General features: G+C 40.3%; 1 protein-coding gene across 6 annotated transcripts in view; it reads right to left on the minus strand.

Moving 5' to 3' along the window:
• Nexmif (neurite extension and migration factor) overlaps nucleotides 1-21,255 on the minus strand; it is a 205,677-nt gene extending 184,422 nt beyond the window's left edge. For all 6 annotated transcript variants that reach the window (XM_045140120.1, XM_045140119.1, XM_045140115.1 and 3 more), the window contains exon 1: nucleotides 21,128-21,255. The gene's annotated coding sequence lies outside the window, so the exon portion shown is untranslated. The remainder of the gene's footprint in view (nucleotides 1-21,127) is intronic.
• Nucleotides 21,256-21,537: the final 282 nt, after the last annotated feature.

The following is a 21,537-nucleotide window of genomic DNA, read 5'->3' on the forward strand; positions in this document are numbered from 1 at the left end:
AGTCTCAACGTGGAGGCCTGATGGAGCCATGAGGATGAACCATGGGTTGCAATGGATACCCAGTAGAGACACCAGGACTATGGAATTGCTGCCAGAGAGGGCTGCCAGAACATAAGTTTTAGGAGCAGCTCAACTGGAGGAATGGAATTAGAAACTCAAGACTTGTCACTAATTAAGAGTTGTCAGACTTGGGCTACAGAATTACATGTTTGCCCTGTTTGTTTTAAATCTTGTACTTATTCAATATTTCCTTGATATGCCCAGTGTCAACTTTTGTGGTGTCAATGTTTATTCTATGCCATTATGGGTTTTTCTCTTTTGTTTCACAGATAACAGTTAAGAGACATTGGACTACAGGGATGTTTGAACAGTATCAGGACTGATGAAAACTATAGGGACTTTTAAAATTGGACTCAATGCACTTCATTTTACATCATAGATGTTTATGGTGACAGGGGTAGAATGTGGTGGTTTGAATTGTGTCCCTCATAAACTCACACATTCCAAATGTTTGATTGCCAGCTGATAGCAATTTGGGAACTGAAGCCTTGACAGAGGATATTTGTTGTTGGGGCCAAGCTTATGGGCATTATAGCCAGTTCTCCATTGCCAGTATTTGGCACACTCTCCAGAAGCAGTTGTCTACCTGATGTTGGCTAGGAAGTGATGTTCAGCCTTTGCTCATGCCACGTTTACCCTGCCATCATGGAGTTTCCCCTCTTACAAGTCTGTAAGTCAAAATTTTCCTCCCACAAGCTGATTTTGGTTGGGTACATTGTCCTAGCAATGAGAAGGTAACTGTAACAGTTGGTATACAAATAAATGGGTTTTTCTATAAAATTTCATATATTTTTTCATATAAATACATCATATGAAAAATCATTATACTTTTCACCACCCCTTATTGTCCTGCCCCATCCTCCCTTCACCTTCTGGCTGGTCTCCTTCGTCATCTAAAACAGTACCCCCATTTTCATGATATATACTCCACTACTCTCTCTTGCTACCCTCGCCCTTTAGACCTCTTCCCTTTCTAGTTTAATTTCATACACACACACACACCCGATCCCACACATGAGAGAAAGCATGCATTATCTGTCCTTCTGAATCAGGCTTATTTCATTTTAACATAATGATCTGCAGTTCCATTTTCCTTTTTATGTCATAATTTTATTCCTTTTTACAGCTGAATAAAATTCTATTATGGGGTTGCATATATGGCTTAGCAGTTAAGGTGTTTGCCTGCAAAGCCAAAGGATCCCGGTTTGATTCTACAGGACCCATGTAAGCCAGATGCACAAAGGAGTGCATGCATCTGGGGTTCTTTTGCAGTGGCTGGAGGCCCTGGCATGCCCATTCTCTTCCTCTCTCTTTCTCTGCCTCATAAATAAATAAATAAAATATATTTCTAAAAATTCATTATGTATATGTTCCACATTTTATCTATTCGCTCATCTGTTGATGGACCTCTAGGTTAGTTCTGTATATTGGGTGTTGTGAGTAGTCTAACAATACACATGGATAAGAAAGTATCTATGTGGCATGCTGACTTAGATATATACCTAAAAGTGGTATAGTTGGATCATATGGTAATTATATTTTTAATTTGTTGAGGAATCTCTACAGTGGCTTCCCAGCTTACATTGCCACCAGCAATGTATACTGATCTCTGTCCACATCCCCATCAGCATTATTTTCTTTTAAAATAAAAATATTACTTGTATGTGTGTGTGTGTGTGCGTGTGCACACAGCAGAGTCCCTTGCCACCAGACATTTTCACATACAGCTTTATATGACTTTCTTGGAAATTGAACTTGAACCTTGGCTGGCAGGATTTGTAAGTAAGTTCCTTTAACTGCTGAAACATCTTCCTAGCCATGTTTTTTGTTTTCTTGATAGCTATTCTGACTGGGGTAAAGTGGAATCTTAGTTTAGTTTTAACTGATGTCTAAGCATGTTGAAAACTTTTTACAAATACTTACTGGCTATTTGTATTTCTTTTATTTTAAAATTGACTATTCAATTCATTGGTCCATTTATTGATTGGATGGTTTGGTTATATGGTACTTAAGTTTTGAATTCTTTATATATTCTAGATATTAATCCCCTGTCTGATAGTTGCCAAATTTTTCTCACATTATGCAGGTTGTCTTTTCATTCTGTTGATTGTTTCTTTGCTGTATAGGATTTTCTTAATTTCATGAAGTCCTATTTGGCAATTTTTGGAGTTGATTCCTGTAGTGTTAAGAGTCCTTTTCATAAAGTTCTTGTCTATGCCTATATCTTGAAATATTTTGCCTATGTTTACCCCCAATACTTTTAACTCATAATAAGGTTTTTGTTCCATTTTGAATTGATTTTTGTGTGGGGTGACAGCTATGAGTTTAATTTCCTTCTTCTGCATGTGGATGCCCAGCTTTCCTGGTATCAGTTGTTGAAGAGGCTGTTTTTTTCCAAGGTATGTTTTTATCATTTGTCCAATAATTATATAGCTGCAACTGCGTGGGTTTTAGAAATAGGTATCTCTACAGAGAAAATCTTTTGACAGGAAAGAGGGCTTTTTACACAGGAACTTAAGTATTTCAACTTAAAACCTGAACATTCCTGATACGGATATTCCCTTTTGATTTGCAGTAGCACGTGAGCATCCCCATTTCACATATACACATTGGCCCTGGACAAATTTTGGGTATATATTCAAGTAGCTGCTAGAATGACTCTAGTAGCTTTCCAGCCCTACATGATAGGACACAGATGAGAACTGAAAATTTGAAGTCGTCAAGGCTTCATAGCAAATATTTTAATTGAAATTTGACCAATATAAAGACAGCAAGGTCTCATAACTTGGAACAGCTTGGGTTGCATGTAAGTGGCAGTAAGCATCGGGAATATTAATTGGCAGGGATCAAAAATGAAGCTAGGAGATGGGCTACAAAAGTCACCGAAAAATCAAGCCGGAGCTAAGCTGAAAACCTCCTCCCTGAGACCAGCTGATAGAAAGCTGGAAGAAGCCATGCTGCATGCAGCCCTATGGGAGAGAGAAGTCATCAGCAGTGAAAACAATGGACACTGCAAGCCTTACATTTGGTCAGACAGGCCAAATGACCAAATGGGTGCAACAGTGGCATGTATCTAATGAGAAAAACCTACTGCTCTCTAATTAGACTGGAGGAGTGACTGTTCCATGGGAGGGAATACATGCCTGGTATTGAAAATCTAATCAAAAGCCTATGGAAGGGAGGTCAGGAGCCCTAGGAGTGTATCACCTGCTTTTGTCTGGCTAAGTGCATATATTATGCTTACCTAACTGCTCTGTAAGCACTTTTTAAATATTCATCTTCATATATTAACTGTGGCTCTCAGTTTTGGTTAGAGAAGCTTCTCTTTTCAGATGGCAGTGACCATTGAGATGACCCAAAAGGCACAATAGTGCTGAGAAGAAGAGACAGAGGAGTGTTCAGCACTGAAACACCTGTATCACACCTACCAAAGCTCAGGGTCCATTGCAGAAGAGGTGGAGGAAAGAATATAAAAGCCAAAGCAAGGGTAGGACTGCTTACAATTCAATTGTTCAGACACAAATTGACCTTGATATCCATGACCTTGCATGACGACATGAGCCAGTACCAGAGATACTTTCCTTCAAGATAACAAATTAAAATATTTAACTCTTAATAAGAGGGAGGGGAAATCACCCAGGCAGAAGGAACCTGGAGAGGGTGGAGAAAGCCTAACCCAAAAAGAATGGGAACTGGCTTGTAATGACAAGTGCTAGAACTGGGTTACACCCCACAGTGAGCTCTTGGTCAGGGAGACCTATGAGGTCTCCAAAACAATGCAGGCTATTGCCAAAGCACTTGGTTACCCACCAGAGCTAAATGGCAAGACCTGATTACTGAAGACACTATAAGATGTGGACAAAGGACATTGAGAAATCATTCTGGAACACAGAAGGATGACAGCTCCCTGCTGGCTAGCTCTCATAGTGCAGGAAAGTGCTATGAAAGCTGTTAGGAGATAATGGCCACCAATAATGTGAACAATGAGTGGAATCTGCAAGTGAGGAAGTCAACCTTTCAGACAAGATGTACATACTTGTGCAATAGTAGAACACAGCCTATGCTGGTAAACAACAGCTCTTTTTTAAACTTTTTTAAAAAAATGTTTATTTTTATTTATTTATTTGAGAGAAAGAGACAGAGAGGGAAAGAGGGAGAGAGAGAGAGGGAGAGAGAATGGACACGCCAGGGCCTCCAGCCACTGCAAATGAACTCCAGACATGTGCGCCCCCTTGTGCATCTGGCTAATGTTGGTCCTGGGGAATCAAGCCTTGAACTGGGGTTCTTAGGCTTCACAGGCAAGCGCTTAACTGCTATGCCATCTCTCCAGCCCATCAACAGTTCTTTGATTAAATAAGAGGGCCACTCAGTGGGAAAGAACTCATACCTGGTATTGAGAACCAGGTTAGAATCCTATGTATACAATGATTACAGACTCCAAAGGAAGCTCCAACTAGTCTTTGGCCAAGAGGAGTGGATATAACCATCAAAAAGTCTCTTCTTAAATGTCTCTTTTTATCCTGATCCCCTTTCACATACAGGAGCCCTGGTCTCTCTTGGCTGTTGAAGTGATGGCTTCAGGCCTTGCTTTTCAAAGGTATAAATGACCTTGCCATAGCCATACAATAATGCCAGGAAAATAGCTGCAGTATGCAACGTATAGATCATGGGCAGCATCAAAAAGAAGGTTGATGGCCCTGCTGATAATTGAGGGACAGTAAGTTGGTAAGGTGGTCAGGTGGAGCATATTAAATGCAATGGAAAGCACAGACTTCACAAGTTTAGAAGCAAAAATCCCTCTTATCTCCTGTTCAAAGAGAGCACAAATAGAGTAGCTAAAGGGAAGAGATCAAGACTTGGCCTATAATTACCATTCAGTTCCTGATTGTGGCTCTGGGAAGTGATCTTTAAAGTTTCTGAGACTCAATTCTCCCATCTGGGAAACTTTACCATCATGCAAGCCTCCCTTGACAGTTTAAAAAAATTTTAAGGCCCAGGTACAGGGGAAGCAGTTTATCTTACATATTTACATGATCATCAGTGTTTACTTTTCCTTAGTTCATGAGGATGTTTGTGAGGCCAAATGAAATAAAACACAGGTGCCCTTTGAGTTCTTCAGCAAAGAAGGTAGCATCATTTGCATCCTTAGTGCTTATGGTCCCTTAATGTAAAACTGCATCCTGAATGAAGACACACTGATACAGGTTTTTACTTCCTCAGTATCAATGAATACATTGCTGTAGGGGTTAGAGAGATTGCTCAGTGGTTAAAGGCACTTGAATACATTGCTGTGTCCCTTAGCTAGCCAACTTGTCAATGAAGATTTCTGTTTTCTGACCTACCGCCCATTCTTCCATCTATGGCTACATCAGCTGTTTAAGTATTCCATACACTTGAGGGTTTGAAAACAGCAGCTCCCCCTGCCTACCATCCTCCTTTTGGTCTCCATTATGGTCACTGACACCATATACTATGTGATGTCCATCATTTTAGTGCACAAGCAGATGACATAAAGCAGGACCTCCTAGAAGATTACTGAAAGTGAGATCATAGCCACAGATTAGAGAAATGCTGAAATCTAAAAGACAAATTGAAGAGCATAGCTAGAAGCACACTTTTCAATGACTTTTGTGCCAAAATTTTAGCTTCTCATTTCAGAGAGTGCTGTTATTTAATAAGTGGCCTGGTTGTTCAATACAGGCTTATAGGCTCTTCAGTCTAAGAAAATAAATTTCCAGAAAGCAAAGGAATTCTTTTCCTAGAGATAAATGAATCCACTGCAGGGCTCCATTAGGCAACAGTATTCTGTGTTAGAAGATAGCAAAAGTTATACTTGAAGATGAAGATAAAATACAAGAGATTAACCCATGGACCTTTTTGTCAGCATCTTATAGTGGGTGACTAGAAGTGATCTGGTCTTAGTGAATCATAAATCACTGGGGTCAGAGTATCATAACATAACTCTTGATTTAGATAAACAAATGAGGATTTTCTTTCATTCAACCAGAGTCCAAGCTACCAAAATGTTATAAAGGGGAAAAACAGTAGTTTACAGGAAAAGAGTAAGATTGTGCCAGAGATATAGCTTAATGTTAGAGGACTTGCCTAGAATGCACATGGCCCTGTCTTCAATCCCTAGCACTGGAAAAAAAATTAAAAAAAAAAACATAAAAAGGAAATATCATTGGCAAAAGGCTGATGATAAATTCTCTTCCCAGATCTGTATAGTAGTATCCTTACCTTTTGATCCTTTAGCACAACTAATGAACCATTTCTCCAAAAGTAATGACATATTTGGAACCTTTTGAATAGACAAAGTAACAAATCAGGACTATATCATCTCCATTATCTGAGAGTGACAGGCAAGGCACACTTACTTTCTTCCCACATGTATACATACTGTAAATATGAGTGATCCATGGTCTAGTATTTTACAATAAAAGCCTTGGTCTTGAATTATGATGCTCTTTTTTATAGATTAACTCCTAAACTGTTTCTTACTCAGATATGTGTTTTGTTTAGTTTACATCAAGCCCTACAGATGAAAAACACTAGCACAATTACCCTCCATTTACCTATTTAGGCAAATGGATTTAACAACATTATTTATGAAGCATTTTAAAAGGCCATGGTCATAGCTTTGCATACATATGATGGTTACAGGAAAAGGCAAAATGACATGTATACTATCATACAGCATTCATTCAATAGACACTAGGTATAACTTGCCCCTTGTCAACAATTACAGTACAAAGCTAGCCCATAAATGCACACATAGAGATGCATACAAAATAATAGTCAGTTAAGGAAGACACAAGTGAACTGCCCCAAGGGGAGACTGAGAAGACTGAATCTACACTGAGGATGTCTCCAATAATCTAAGCAAAAAGATACTTGAGAACGCAATAGTTACTACAGTGTACAAAGAATCTGTGTAACCGGGTCTACTAGTTCTGGGCCTTGGAACAAAGTGCCAACAAGTCAACATAGAACTCTATGAAGGAAACAGCTCTTTCACAGATGTTCCTTACCTGGCTGCACATGTTGGAAACCTCAAGTATTAGAATATTATGGTCAGTGAGATGTCAAATCAACCCTTGATTCCAAAAATCAAACAAATACTCTTTTCACAGATCTCTTTTCTGTTAATAAGGCCTCAATTAGTGGTGAAATCATGAAAATGGAGTTTTTTTCTAGGACTTCAACAATCTAAATTGCCCTCAAATAAAGAAGCCTTTTCTATATTTAAAAGGGACAGTACAAAAATCTGCAGCACATCGCAATGTTTCCCTTACAAGTGTTGAGAGAAGGAAACTTGTTTACTAGAATGGATATCAACTCTGTTCTACTAGGTCTATATTGACTAGCTGAATTTCTTGTGCCCATATTTATCTATAATTCATAGTACATCAGGTTTTGGAACCAAAGCCAATCCATGGACCTCATATTCAATTTTATTTTTCCTGTGGCACAGTATTAATTGCTATGGACCTTGTTTCTCTCACACCTCCTCTCTCTCTCTCTCCCCTTCCTCTATTTCACCCCCAGCCTTCATAAAGGACTGATGGAAATCTTACACAATATGGCTAGGTATTAACCATATGTAGTTAACCACATACCTGAAGTGTGACTGAATTCCAGCCCCCATTCAATAGTAATAAGAAGCCATGCCTTCCAGGTGTCAAGAAGGCTGAGTGGGAAATTTACACTTTTACTTTTGCCTGCTACCAAGTCTCTTCTGTTGGAGCAATGTCAGAGAAAGCCCACTAAAACAGAAAATATAAAGTCTCATTAATCTGGGCATGGTAACTCATGTGTATAATTGTAGCACTCAAGAGCCTGAGGCAGTAATATTGACATGATTTCAAGGCTGGCCTGAGCTACATAGTAAGTGCCAGGCAAGCCTGGACTACAGTGTGAGATCTTCTCTTAAAAAAAGGAAACAAAACACCCATCATACCAATAACTAGAAAGATATCAAATTGAATGAACAATAAATGCCCAAACCAAGATGACTAAAATTTTATAATTGCCAAATATTTTAAAGATACTATGACAAAAAATGTTTTCATGAACAATTACAATGCTCTTATAACAAAAGAGAATAAAACAATACATATAGAAAAAGAAAGTTCAAACTTTAGAAATAAAAAAATATAATAACTAACATAAAACACTTGATTTGCATAACAAAATGGAGGATAAAACAGTTAACTTGAAGATAGAATGATGGGAATTATTCAGTCTGAATAATAAAGAAAAAATAGACTGGGGAAAATGAACAAGGCCTCAGGGAATTATAGGACAAAAAATAAACTTCATTGTCACTAGAGGAAGCACAGAATGATAAAATAAGGTAGAAAAAGAAATATATTTGTGGTTGAAATTTCCTAAAATTGGCAAGACACATAAACTCCTACATATTCAAGAAGCTATGTATATTCCAAAGTAAGTGAACCCAAAGAAGAGGGCACATCACATTCAAACTTTTGAAAACATAAAAGGTCTTAGAGCAAAAAAAGAGAACCGACACATAACCTACAAGGGAGACAGCAGATATCTCACCAGCATCCAGGAAGCTAGAATGAAATAGTATGGCATTTTTCAAGCACTTGTGTAAAATCTGTCAACATTACATTCTATGTCCAACAAAAATATACTTTGGGTAATGAAGGGGAAGATAAGAAATTCTGAAATGAAGGAAAACTGAAAGAATTTCTTGCTACAAACTTACACACACACACACACACACACACACACACACACACACACAAATGCCTAAAGGAAAATCTCTAAGCAGAAAGAAAAATATAAAAGTAATGATTCTAGAAGGCCAGGAAGGAAGAAAGAACAACAAAAAGAGTAAAGGTAAGCTTTCTCAATGGTGTCTGACAATTGAAGCAAAAATTACAACACAATTTGATTTAGTTCTAAATATATGAAAAATAAATATTTAAGAGATTATATACTAGTGAGGGTAAAGTGACAAAGGAGGTAAGCTTTCCATAATTTAGTCAAACAGATTGATACTAGTAGGTTATAGAGTAAGTTATATATAGACACTCTGGAAAGTTGTTCATTTTTTTTTTCTTATTGGGACAGGGTTTCAAATGTTGCCCAGGTTGTCCTGAATACTCTGTGTAGCCCATGATATTCTCCAACTCAAAATCCTCCTATTTCAACCTGCCAAGTTTAGGATTACAGGCATGTACCACCATACATAATTTAAAATAAATTCTTTTGGGGCTGAAGAGATGATTTGTCAGTTAAGACACTTGCCTGCAAAGCCAAAAGACCAGGTTTGATTCCCCAGGACCCACAAAAGCCAGATGCACAGGGGGCACATGCATGTGGAGTTTGTTTGCAGTGGATGAAGGCTGTGGCACACCCATATTCATTCTCTCTTTCTCTCTCTAATAAATAAATAATTTCTTTTAATAACATCAAAACCAGTTTTTAGTTCAAAACTCTCAATATACATTTACCATACAGACCATTGATCACATACTATGTAATTTTTCACAGAGATATGAAAATTCATATCAAAAACCTTTACATGGGCTGGAGAGATGACTCAGTGGAGAAAGGTATTTGCTTGCAAAGCCTGACTATTCCCCAGTACCCACATAAGGCTAGATGCACAAAGTGGTGCATGTGTCTGGAGTTCATTTGCAGTGGCAGGAGGCTCTGGCATGCCCATACTTACTCTCTATTTCCCACCCCTTTATCTTTCTCTCGTAAATACAAAAATAAATAAGTAAATAAATAAATACTTTTAAAACATAAATACTAAGTTGGTATAAGAATCAGTAGAAGCCAGAATGTTAGAAAGAAGCCACAAGAGCACTTAAGGGAAGATATAGTACATAGGAAAGTAGAAGTGTAGAAGGGTAGAAAGGTTTAAATAGGGATAGGAGTGTGGGGATGGAGGAGGGAGTAGGGGAGGACTAACCAAAACTAAAAATGCATGAGAAGCCAAATAAAAACCTACTTATATGTTAGCTAATTAAAATATAATTTTTAAAAAGTTGGTGGAGAATGTAACATGGAGTGACATGGCTGGAAGTTGGAAGAGATTCAGTCCCTAGGCAGTCAGCGTGTCTAGTGCCAGAAGGTGCTACATGGACGACTGGGGGGGAAAATGACCAATATCTGTCCAAGCAACTCATGGCCTACCCTACTTAGCAGCAAATAACCTGTTGTGATGCTCATGCAAGTACAATAGTGGCACACAGCTATGGTGGGACACCAACTGCTCTTGATTTGGCTAACTGATCCACTCAGTGGAATGGAACCCATAGCTGGAGCTAGGAGACAAGTCAGAACCATATCCAAAAATGAGCTCACTCTCCATTATCAATCTACCACCAATCGTGAGCTACAAAAGGGCCTACATCTATTAAATTCCCTCTGAAAAAAAATAATGGTCATCTCATTTATCTGGTGCTAACTTTACTCTCTGTCAGAGAATCTGCTTCTCTTTTTCAAATAGATGCAGATCTTAAGGAGAGAACCACCCCATCATACCTCAAAAGGGCCCCAGCTGAAACTAAGAATAATTGGTGAAACAAGCAAGGGTGCTGTTTTCTTGGTGAACCTGGTACCAGCACAAGGGTGAAGGAGATAGACACAGAGAACAGTCAACTCCTACCAAATCCGATACCCAGAGACACAGAGGCACCCAACACCTCATCACTGAAGCAGACTTAAAATGAACCTAACATGGCTCAGGGAAATTTGTGGAAGAGGAGGCAGAAAAAAACAAACAAAAAAATTAAAAAATAAAAAATAATAACAAAATAAAATAAAAACAAATAACTAAAGAGCCTATTCTGAGCAAATAACTTTGATCCTTATCTGCTTCCCTTGGACCTGCAGCTGATTCCGTCTGTTTGCCTTGGCATCCTCCTTATAAATTTGAACCCAGCCTGTCTCAGTGCTTCAGCCTTCATCCTGTGGGAAGGCTGTTGTCCCTCACTGTACCTCTCAATAAACAGTCTGTCTGTAGAAAAACAAGAATATCAGAGCCACACATTGGGTCATGATACACAGAGACATTTCCTACTACTAAGTGATGGCTAACCCCACAATGCATGACCCATATACCCCAATAAGGAGGGTCCCTGTGGAGGAGGGAGGAGGCAACAATGGTACTAACTTGACTGTATTGAAAGAGTACAAAACTAATTTAAAAAAATTCGTGCAGAAATAACCTACATGGGTGGATAATGCTGCTCTCAGAAGCCCTATGTTTATCCCCTTTGATTCATGCTTCTCTCATTCTTGGCTAAAGAATCTGAATTTTAAAGATGGCAGCAAATACCAGAGAGTTCCAAGACCCATCAGAACAAAAAAGGAAGAAAGCCCAACACAAGATGACTCATCTCTCTCACATCTGTCAGGGCCCAAAAATATTACAGAGAAAGTGGTAGATTAAATATGAGTGCTGCTCTCACTGGTAGCCTGAGAACCTCCTCCAGGCAGATGGCAGTAAACACTGAGGAGACTCAGAACTCATCAAAGTGTTGGAGAGATGGCTTAGCAGTTAAGGTGCTTGCCTGTGAAGCCTAAGGTCCCATGTTCAACTCTCCAGGTCCCATGTAAGTCAGACACACAAGGTAATGCAAGAGTACACTTTTCCACACTGTGGCTCTTACATTCTTTCTGTCCTCATCCACAATGTTTCCTAAGTCTTGGAGGATGTGTTAAATGTCTCCTTTGGTGTTGAACTCTTGGCAACCTCTATTTTTCTGCTTTGATGAGTTTATTTATTTATTTATTTTTATGAGATATTGAGGGAAAGAGAATTGGTATGCCAAGGCCTCTAGCCACTGCAATTAAACTCCAGACATGTGCTCCATCTTGTACCTCAAAAGAGCCCCAGCTGAAACTAAGAACAATTGGCAAAACAAGCAAGGGTGCTGTTTTCTTGGTGAACCAGGTACCAGCACAAGGTGAAGGAGATCAACACAGAGAAAAATCAACTCCTACCAAATCAGATATCCAGAGCCCCAGACACCCCCAACACCTCATCACTGAAGCAGACCAAAAATGAACCCAACATGGCTCAGGGAAATTTTGCGGAATTGGGGGCAGAAAGAATGTAAAAACCACATGTTGGGTCATGATATACAGAGACATTTATCCTACCCATAACTGTGGGCTAACTCCAGAATGCATGACCCATATACCTCAACAAGGAGGGGCTGGGGGAAGGAGTAGGACATGGATGAGCCTAACAATGGTACCAACTTGACTGTGTTCGCTGAGTACAAAACTAATAAATAAATAAATAAACCTTGAAAAAATGTCTATGTCTGGAAAGGTCATAGGCCCTAGGAGAGAAGATATTACTGTTGTTTAGCTGATTGGATATGCTGTGCCCATCAAGTGAAGATTATACAAGATTCCTCTGTCTGCAACTTCTGGCCAATCTATTATTTCAAAATAAGAAGTCAAAATGAAAATTGAAGTGGTGCCATATGCAGAATCAATCCTCAACTGCAAGCCTTGCATATGGAAGGCAATCATTAAACAATAAATATATATAGCATCTAGAAACTAGAAAAGAAAATAAACTGGAAGCTCCTCTCAGAGCTTCTAGCAGGGGATACAGCCATTCCCACACCTTGATTGTAGCCTACTGAAACTGAGTTGAGAATCCTGGCATCAGAACTATTGAATAAATAAATTTACGTTGTTTTAAAACACTAGGTTTTGGTAATTTTTACAGAAACTAAGTAGAAAACCAACATAGCCACCAAACAGGTAGTTAAAAACTAACCCACTCAAAGACAACTGGCTTTTTGCAGAGTATATTGAATTCATTAGTCAGAAGTCAATAACTCTATGTACTATAATCTTAGAGCTGTAGTCAATACATCATGGCTAATGTTATTTGCAATTCCACATCACCAATGATAACAGTTATAAAAAATCTTACCTCAGAATTGCAAGGAAGAAAAAACCCACATTAGTCTCTATTAAATAGGGCCTGCTAAGCCAACGAAGGTATAAGAATAGAAGCATTTGTGCCACAGAAGCTGAGAATCTTGTCTCAGTGCAGCTGGAGATATTTATTTGCTGAGGAATTTCCTGCTGTGTTAGGAAAACTGCATTTATTTTCTAAAAGGTAGACTATAAAAACAATAGAAAAGTGCACTAGAAAAAGTGTTGGGACAATTCAGATGGTAAAAAACAATCCAGCCAGCTATGACAGGACAATCCATATTCTTTTCTCTGCCCCTAGTATCCCAATGCTGAGCATATAGTAGATGCTCAAGACTGTTTGCTGATTTAAATTATAAATGATAATTAATAGACCCATCCAGCATTAGGATTCTGTTAACCTACATATACTTCATGATACTCCAAACTGCTAAGATGAGAAGCAATAAACATTTATTCATGAATAGGAATGCCACATATTACCATCTCAACTGCAAGACACAAATGTGGCAATACATTCATTTCTGCAGAGTTTACAGAGCTTTGCATTTAATATATGATGTTAGAGTTCCAGGATGAAATCTATTAATTCTCTCGAGGATGACTAATACTCCAAAAGGCCCAGGAATCCCAAGGGTCCTCATGAAGATATCTGACTGTCACAAACCTCTCTGACCCTATCACCTTACCTAGCAATTGGTGCTGGGAAGAATGTGAGACTTCTGTCAGCTCTTTAGCTAAGAGACATATATAAAGACAGGGAGACACAGAAAGAAGGGTAGTGGAAAATGAGCATGAGGGAGGTTTTATGGAATATATTTAATATAGTGATAATTTAGTTGATGGTGCTGAACAAGCATTTTTAAGAATGAAAGAGTTGATATATCAAGGATTTCAGGAAATGAGGCAACTTATTTTTGGTGAGAACAGTGATATTTAAATGAGCATTAGTGGCTCTTTCTCATAATAAAAATACCTATGAAGGTTAATCAGGAAAAAAAAAATGTTTGTAACACTAGCTGATGGCTAGGGACCGACCATAAGTATACTAATGACAGCTTTTTGTGAGTTATTTTCATTTCAAGCTACTATGACCACGACACCCATGTAACAGGAATTTTGTAACAACTGGAGAAAGGCTAGTGCAGAGGCTTTTAACTCACAGTGCATGATTGGACTTCTCAAATGTATGCAAATGTGCACTTCTCTAAAAAGCATATCCTTGGTCACTGTGAAATTTTCACAGAGGTTCATGTCAAGGTTATAGGCTACTAGGTGAGACAGTGATGGCTCTCTTTTCCCACTTTCCCTCCATGGTAAAGCAGTATATTTTCAGAATGTGTTATAGTTACTTAGTAGGTAAACAGATACTGGGTTTCTACTGAAGCAAGTCATTGAGACCTGGTCTCTGGGTTAATAAAACACATATGTGCAAAACACATAGTAAGTATTGAGGTAAGTGGCAAAAAGAACTTAGTAGCACACAAAGTTTAGGTTACTGTAGAGGTGAGAAAGACATGATAATCATTGATGTGTTGACTAAAACAAACAAATTCACTTACAGATTTCACTTTTTAGGTTATGCCCTTGCCATTCTTCAGGTCCTGGGGAATCTCTCAAGCCCTAAATATATGAGGTATGGTCATCAAAGACAGACTGATTTTTGGCCAAGGGGGTGGGTCAAGGTAGGGTCTCACTTTAGCCCCGGCTAACCTGGAATCCACTATCTAATCTCAAGGTGGCCTCGAACTCACCTACTTCTGCCTCCCAAATGCTGGGATTAAAGAAATACACCACCATACCTGGCTCAAGGTAGATTAATTTTAACATTGGATTAGGTAAAACTCAATTAAGTAAAAGAACATTAAAAACATTTGTAAGCAACTCTAACTGGTTCCCTTGTCCTTCTTGTCTGCATCACTTATTTTTCCATGTTAGGCCACATTGGGCCTGTGGGCCATAGTTTCATTCACTCTTGCCCTAGATCAATGAAAGCCAATCGTGAGTACTTAGAGCTTAGAAGCAGTTTAAAAGATAATCTTCATTGCAGAAAAAGGCAAATGGAAAAATCATATATTATACATACATGCATACACACACATATATATATATATGTGTGTGTGTGTGTGTGTGTATATATATATATATATATGTATATATCAAGATGACATGCAAATAGTCAGCTATATACTTTTAAAGCACATTTTGAAAAGAATTCATACTTCCCTTAGGGTTACAAGTTTTATCCCCTTAAGTATGGTTGTGAGAATGTTCGTTCTAACCTTGAGTTTTTCCTGATAAACCTTATGCTTATTATCTTTTACCAGCTTCGTATGAAAGTAAAAGCATGCACTCTGCAGCATGCAAATAACATCTCTTTGTGTACATGTATATGCACAAATACACAACTGAATTTTAGAGAGCTATCTTTGGACACATTGTCTAATTCTGCTGGATACAAGGCCTGAATCATTTTTGGGGTTCTCTAGACTGAGTTAGGTTAAAGGACCATTATACATCCAAATCTCATCAGTCCACCAAGTTTTACAAATAAAACCATCTCCTCAAATCAAGAACTACTCAAAGGTGTCTTACACTTAGGTTATCATGGAATTTTCTCCAAATTGGAACATTTTAAAGAATTTAAATAAGTATTTCAGAATAACATATATAAACCCTACTTATAGTACCCAATACAGGAAATGTTTTAACTTCACTCAAATGAAATGAATCGTTCCCCTCCTCCTCCTTCTCTTCATTGCTTTTGAGACAAGGTCTCATGGATCCAAGACTGGCCTCAAACTAGATATATAGCTAAGGATGACCTTGAAGTTCTGATCATCTTGCCTCCATCTCCTTAGCTTATGCAATTTTGGGGATCAATCCCAGGTTTTCTTTTAGCCACATCCCTAGCCTCCCTTTTGATTTAAAAAAGAATCTCAGTGTATTCAAAACTTGCATTGAGCTTGCTATTGTAGCCAAGGCTTGCCTTAAACTCAGGATCCTCCTGTGTATAGGGATTATAGGTATATGTCACCACACCTGGCTTTATGCCTATTCTGGATGGGAAGGTGTCTCAACACTACTCCAGCTTTTAGGCCCAAGGTAAAAATCTTGACTTTAAGCCACTAAATACCTTCTGGGTTAACATCAGAAGAAGTTCCTTGCTTAGTTTGTATGACACTTGAAAAGGGAAAAAGAAGCGGGAATTTTACAACAAGATTTAGGCATTTTCAAGAAAACAGTACGTAGTTGTTTATATCAAAGTGCTATCACTAGGGATAGATAAGATGATCTATAGAAGTGCCCTTTGGGAAAAATAATAATTGGGTGCATAGTTGTTGGTCTTTAGAATTCAGCCAAGTGTAGTGGCCTGTAATCCCAGCAATCAGGAGGTAGAGGTAGGAGGATCACAATTTCAAGGCAGCCTTGGCTACATAGTAGATAGACCCTGTTCTCAAAAAAAGCACCAATGGCTAAGGATGTAGCTCACTGGTAAAATGTTTGTGTAACATGCACAAGGTCCTGGGTTCTATCCTCAGCATAGCAACAGGGGAAAAAAATTTCCTTTTTCAGCTAAGTATATGGAAGGGAAAGACATCTGATCATAGTACTTAACAAGAGAAAAGAGCACATTCCTGAGCAGAACCTGAGAATCACTGTTGGTAAAGAGGGAAGAGAGGGAAAAAATGGCCCTTACTCTTAAGGTGGAGCAGACATGACAACGGCCCTGCCATAACTAAAAGGCAGCTTCTTCCTATCTTCCCCTCTCCCAACTGACCACAATCGGACCATGTTTCTCCAAGTTGTTATATGCTTACTGCTGCACAAGGCCAATGTTGTTTGATAAGAATGTTCATCTTGGGCACAAGGGAGTTGATTCAGAAGTTAAAGGTGCTTGGTTTCAAGCCTGCCAACCTGAGTTCAATCCTCAGCACCCAAGTAAAACCAGACACAAAATGCCAGACACAAAGTGGTCAAAGAATGTTCATTGAGAGGCCTGGGGAGATGGCTTAGCCATTATAGGTGCTTAATCCTCAGTACCCACTTAAAGCCAGACAGGAAGTGATGCGTGTATTTGTAATCAAAATGTACCTAGGCAATGGGAGGTGGAGTCAGGAGACTCTGAAAGGTCATGGGCCAGGTAGAGTGGCCTATCCAATGGCAAAACAACAAGAGAGACCCTGTCTCAAACAGAAGTTGGAAGGAGAGGACATGTCCATCCACACATAATACATATATCCATACACATACAAACAAAATTTTATTTTTTAAAAAAGAATGTCTTTGTCTTAAAAGACAATTTCTAAGCCAGGTGTGCTGGCTTATACATGTAATCCCAGCCCTCAGGAGGGCTGAGGTAGGAGGAATACTACAAATTCAAGGCCACCCTACACTACAGTGTGAGTTGCAGGTCTCTCTGGGCTACAGTAAAAATCCTGCCTCAAACTCTCCCCTCCCCTGCCAATTATTTTTTATTTCTTTGAGACAGAGTGACATTCTAGCCCAGGCTTACTTGGAACTCACTTTATAGCCCAGGCTAGCCTTGAACTCATAGCAATCTTCCTAACTCACCTTTCCAAGTTCTGGTATTACAGGTATTAGCCACCATGTCCAACTTCCAAAACTTTTTTCAAGACACTTTCTAGACAATAGCAAAGGTATGAACTTAACGGTAGCCCCAAATAATATGGTCTTGTCTTGTGTTCTTTGTTTTGTTCTCAAGCAACTCTGGAGGAATGTTCTGGACAGCCTGATAAATTCTTTGTGCCTAGCCCATGCCTTTGGATTTGAAAGGTATTCTATGTAGAAATTATTGACTAGGAAACCAGTGGGCAACTTTTCAAAGGAAATAAATTAAAATAAATAAAGTTCAAATCTGAAACCCTCTAAGATGGGGAAAAAAAGTAAGCCAAAATGATCTACCGCTCAGTGTATAATTCCCATTTTGGTCCTTCTGTTTACTCTGGGTAGGAACACTTAAACCATATGTGTGCCACCAGATAAAGAAAACTTTAAATAGTCAAAGGCCAACCACAATCTCTTTTTCTCCTTTTACCTCTGAGCCATGCCCCAACCTTTTATTTTTTCTCCTTTTACTAAGAGATTTACCAAAGGGGCAAAATCACTAGAACTGGACATAGGAACAGAGAAACTGCAATCACTGCTTTTTGGTTAAGACAGTCCCACCTGTAAGCAAATGCTTCAGTGAGACCAGAACTTCGGTAGCGATTGTGTGCCAGAGATCCATGAGCATATCTTTGACTGTCTAAAGTCCAGCATTTATCACTTTGCATCGTTCTTCTACCTCCTAAACACATATGACACTACCACACCTTTAGCTCTCTCTGCTCTTTGGTAGCCTATAAGCAACCAGAAGATTGCAGCAAAAAGAAAAAGACAAAAGACAGACTGAGTAAAACAGAAAGCAGCAGTGTTCTGCAGGTGTTTGACACTAGCAATAGGGTGTTACAGGTGCACGTGTGTATGTATGCGTGTGCGTGTGTGTGTGTGTGTTAAAAAGCATTGATGCATCAAAGATTTATTCCTTGTACAGGCTGATTTATTTAACACTCTCAACATATGTCTATTTCTGCCATGTGCTTACCTAATTGTTGCCCATTTATCAGAGCTGTAATTTAGGCAAATATTTGTTTAAAAGTATCTTCTTTTAAATGCTTTCTCTATCCTTCTGCACAATTACTCTGTTCTTTTTTTTATTTACAATATCTTAACAATAGCTATTTGGTTGGTGTCTGTTAAATCTAATCTTCCCCTTAAACTATTCAGATTTTTTCCTATTAATTACTTTCAAGTTAAAATCATACCATAGGGAAAATTTAAATATGCACAATGTCCTCTTATGTTTTGATGTTTTGGTAATTGTTTTTCAAAAAGCAATTTCTTGCCAATGTTAAAACCACATATCTAAATGCTGTTAATTTTAAAATTTGGCTCAAAGGACAAAAGGGTGATTTTTCTGTGTATGCCTATGCAATGTGAGGGTAAACAGAAAAGCTAGGAAAGAACTAGGAAGAGAATAAATTTTAAAATGAGAAAGTAAATGGAGTCAGTTTCCAGTTCAAATGTCAAGATTCAACAAATTCTGTTGAATCACGCTATCCCCATCTGAGCACATCTGCATAAAAAAGTATATCTTCTCAATTCAAATGTATAAAATACATCTAGGTTCTGTGGGAGGCGAAATTTTGGAAAGTATTTCCAAGAAACAAAAATGTTTAATCACTAGTTGCTAGGGCTGGTTTGAGTTTCTTGACTGTAAATACATCACTTGCAAAAACAAGAGGCTCATTTTCACTTCCCAGGTCAAGTCAAGGAGTGTGGAGACTTTGTAAGATATGAGGATGGGTGTGGGAGGGAAATTCTACCAAAAGTAAATTTTTGACCTAGTAAGCAAATACGTTTTTGTTGTTACTGCTGGGTAAAATGTTCAAGTCTTCCAGAAATTAGGCACTGTAATAAAAATGTACCAGCCCAAATTTAAATTGCTCACTAGACAGATGGTTAATTATATTCACAGCCACATATTTCACTGGGATAGAGTTTCAGACACTCAGCCAGTTTTATTTGATTAGCTGGCTTCCTAGTTAATATATAAAATGACAGTCACTTAGGGCTTTTTTGTTTCCTTCTAAAAATATATTTTCAATAAGTGTAAATTCTCCTCAGACATGAGAATATCACTGCTGTAAATAAAATGTTCAGTCATATAACTCGTGTAAGAAATGCGAGATTTACAACACAAAACCCAAATGTGCTCTTTCAATTCAGAGAAAACCACACAAGCTCCTTTGCTCACCAACCAAAATATTCCAGGAACTATCAGGACACTCTGCTCTTCTACCTAAAACAAAATTTAAAATTCCAGGACTAACGTGTTATAGATACTTTAAAAAAAATGCAATCCTGTTAGCCAGCCCTACACAATATCATGTCTTTTCATATAAGTCTAGAAAATGGAACGTTAGAAAAAGGCCACATAGTTAAGTATACTGCACCGAATTTAACATTATGCTAGGAGTCAAAATCAGAAGCAATATGAGACGCACTTATTCCAAAATCCTACCAGAAGCTCAACAAAAATCTAGAGTGCTGGAGTCGAAATGGGAATGGAAATTTAAAAAAATAATAATAACTTCGAAAAAGACAGAAAAACCTTGCGCGGGTGATTCGGTCTCTCACGAATCAGACAGACAGAAGCAGTCATGCTGAAACCCCTGGATTCCTCAGCTGAACGGCGCCAAGTCTAAGGCGCGGTTTCTCCACTTTCCCGGAGTGGGGCCGCCCCAAGGCCTCCCTGCCCCGCCGTGTGTCGGAGACCGAGCTTTCGGACGTGTGCCTGCAGGCGCGGCCGAGAGAAGCGCCAGAAGCCATGTAGGAAAACGTCGATTTGACCACCTCTGAGAGCAGGAAGGGGCCAAGGGCTAATTTCTGCAAAGGTGATGAGCTGGGCGAGGCTCGGTCGGGGACCCAACTTCTACTAACCCGAGAGTCAGCTCGAGCCGAGCGGTGCGGGCAGTGGAGGCGCTCGGCGGTGGCCGGTGCCACCCGGTGCGCGCGGGGAGCGGTGGGCGGGGGAGGCGTCGGCAAAGCGGCTTCGCACCTCGGCGGCTTCAGCCCGGGCGCCAGCCGAGGCAGCCGCGTGGGATTTCCCGCTCGCGCCGAAGCGTGCCTCGGCCGTCCTCCGTTCTCTCGCCAAGCTCTCCCCGGCACCGAGTCGAAAGGAGGCAACACTCGGCTGCCTCCCGCTGCCCTGCAGTGTGCGTGTGAGCGCGGCCCGTTCCCTTCCCTTCCCTTCCCCCTCCGCCCCCCCCCCCCCCCCCCCCCCCCCGCCGCCAGCACTGAGGCCTTTCCTAGATTGCAGTGCTTGTCAAGGCGAGCCGAGCCGGGATCTCTCGCCCTCGCGGCCTCGCTCCCTCGTACACATACACCCACATGCACGCCATTAGCACCCAGACGTCCTCCCTTTCTGCTTCCCTTCCTCCTCTTCTCGCTTGGCTTTCCCCCAGTTCTTTCCACCCCCTTGCTGCCGCCTTCCCGAGCCGGCCTGGGAGCCCGCTACAAGGCCAGGGGACCAGACGGTAGCGCTCACACTCACCTCCCAGGCCGACTCCCGAGGCGCACGTCGCTGACGGACTTGGGCAGCGGGCGCTGGAGCTGGCGCGGCTGCAGTCAAGGCAGGGCTGCCGTCGTCGCCGCAGCTGTTCGAGCCGCCGCCGCTGCTGCTACTGCTGCCGCCGCCGCCGCCGCCTCTGCCTCAGCTCCATGCGCGGGGCCCGCCAGGTGGACCCGCCTCTCAAGCTCGCTCGCTCGCTTCCTCAGGTTTTGTCGTCGTCGTCGCCACCGCCGCCGCCACGCTAAAGAGAGTGAGAGCAGTCGGCTCTCGGGCTCTGCAACTCAGCGGCCGCCCGGCTGCTCCCGGGTCAGCGCTCCCCTCTCACAGCCGCTCGCTCGGGCCGGGACTACCTCGTCAGCGCGCTGCGCGCGCGGCGCCCGGAGCCCGCTCTG

Source organism: Jaculus jaculus, chromosome X (assembly GCF_020740685.1).
Source record: "Jaculus jaculus isolate mJacJac1 chromosome X, mJacJac1.mat.Y.cur, whole genome shotgun sequence".
In the NCBI taxonomy this organism is placed as follows: domain Eukaryota; kingdom Metazoa; phylum Chordata; class Mammalia; order Rodentia; family Dipodidae; genus Jaculus; species Jaculus jaculus.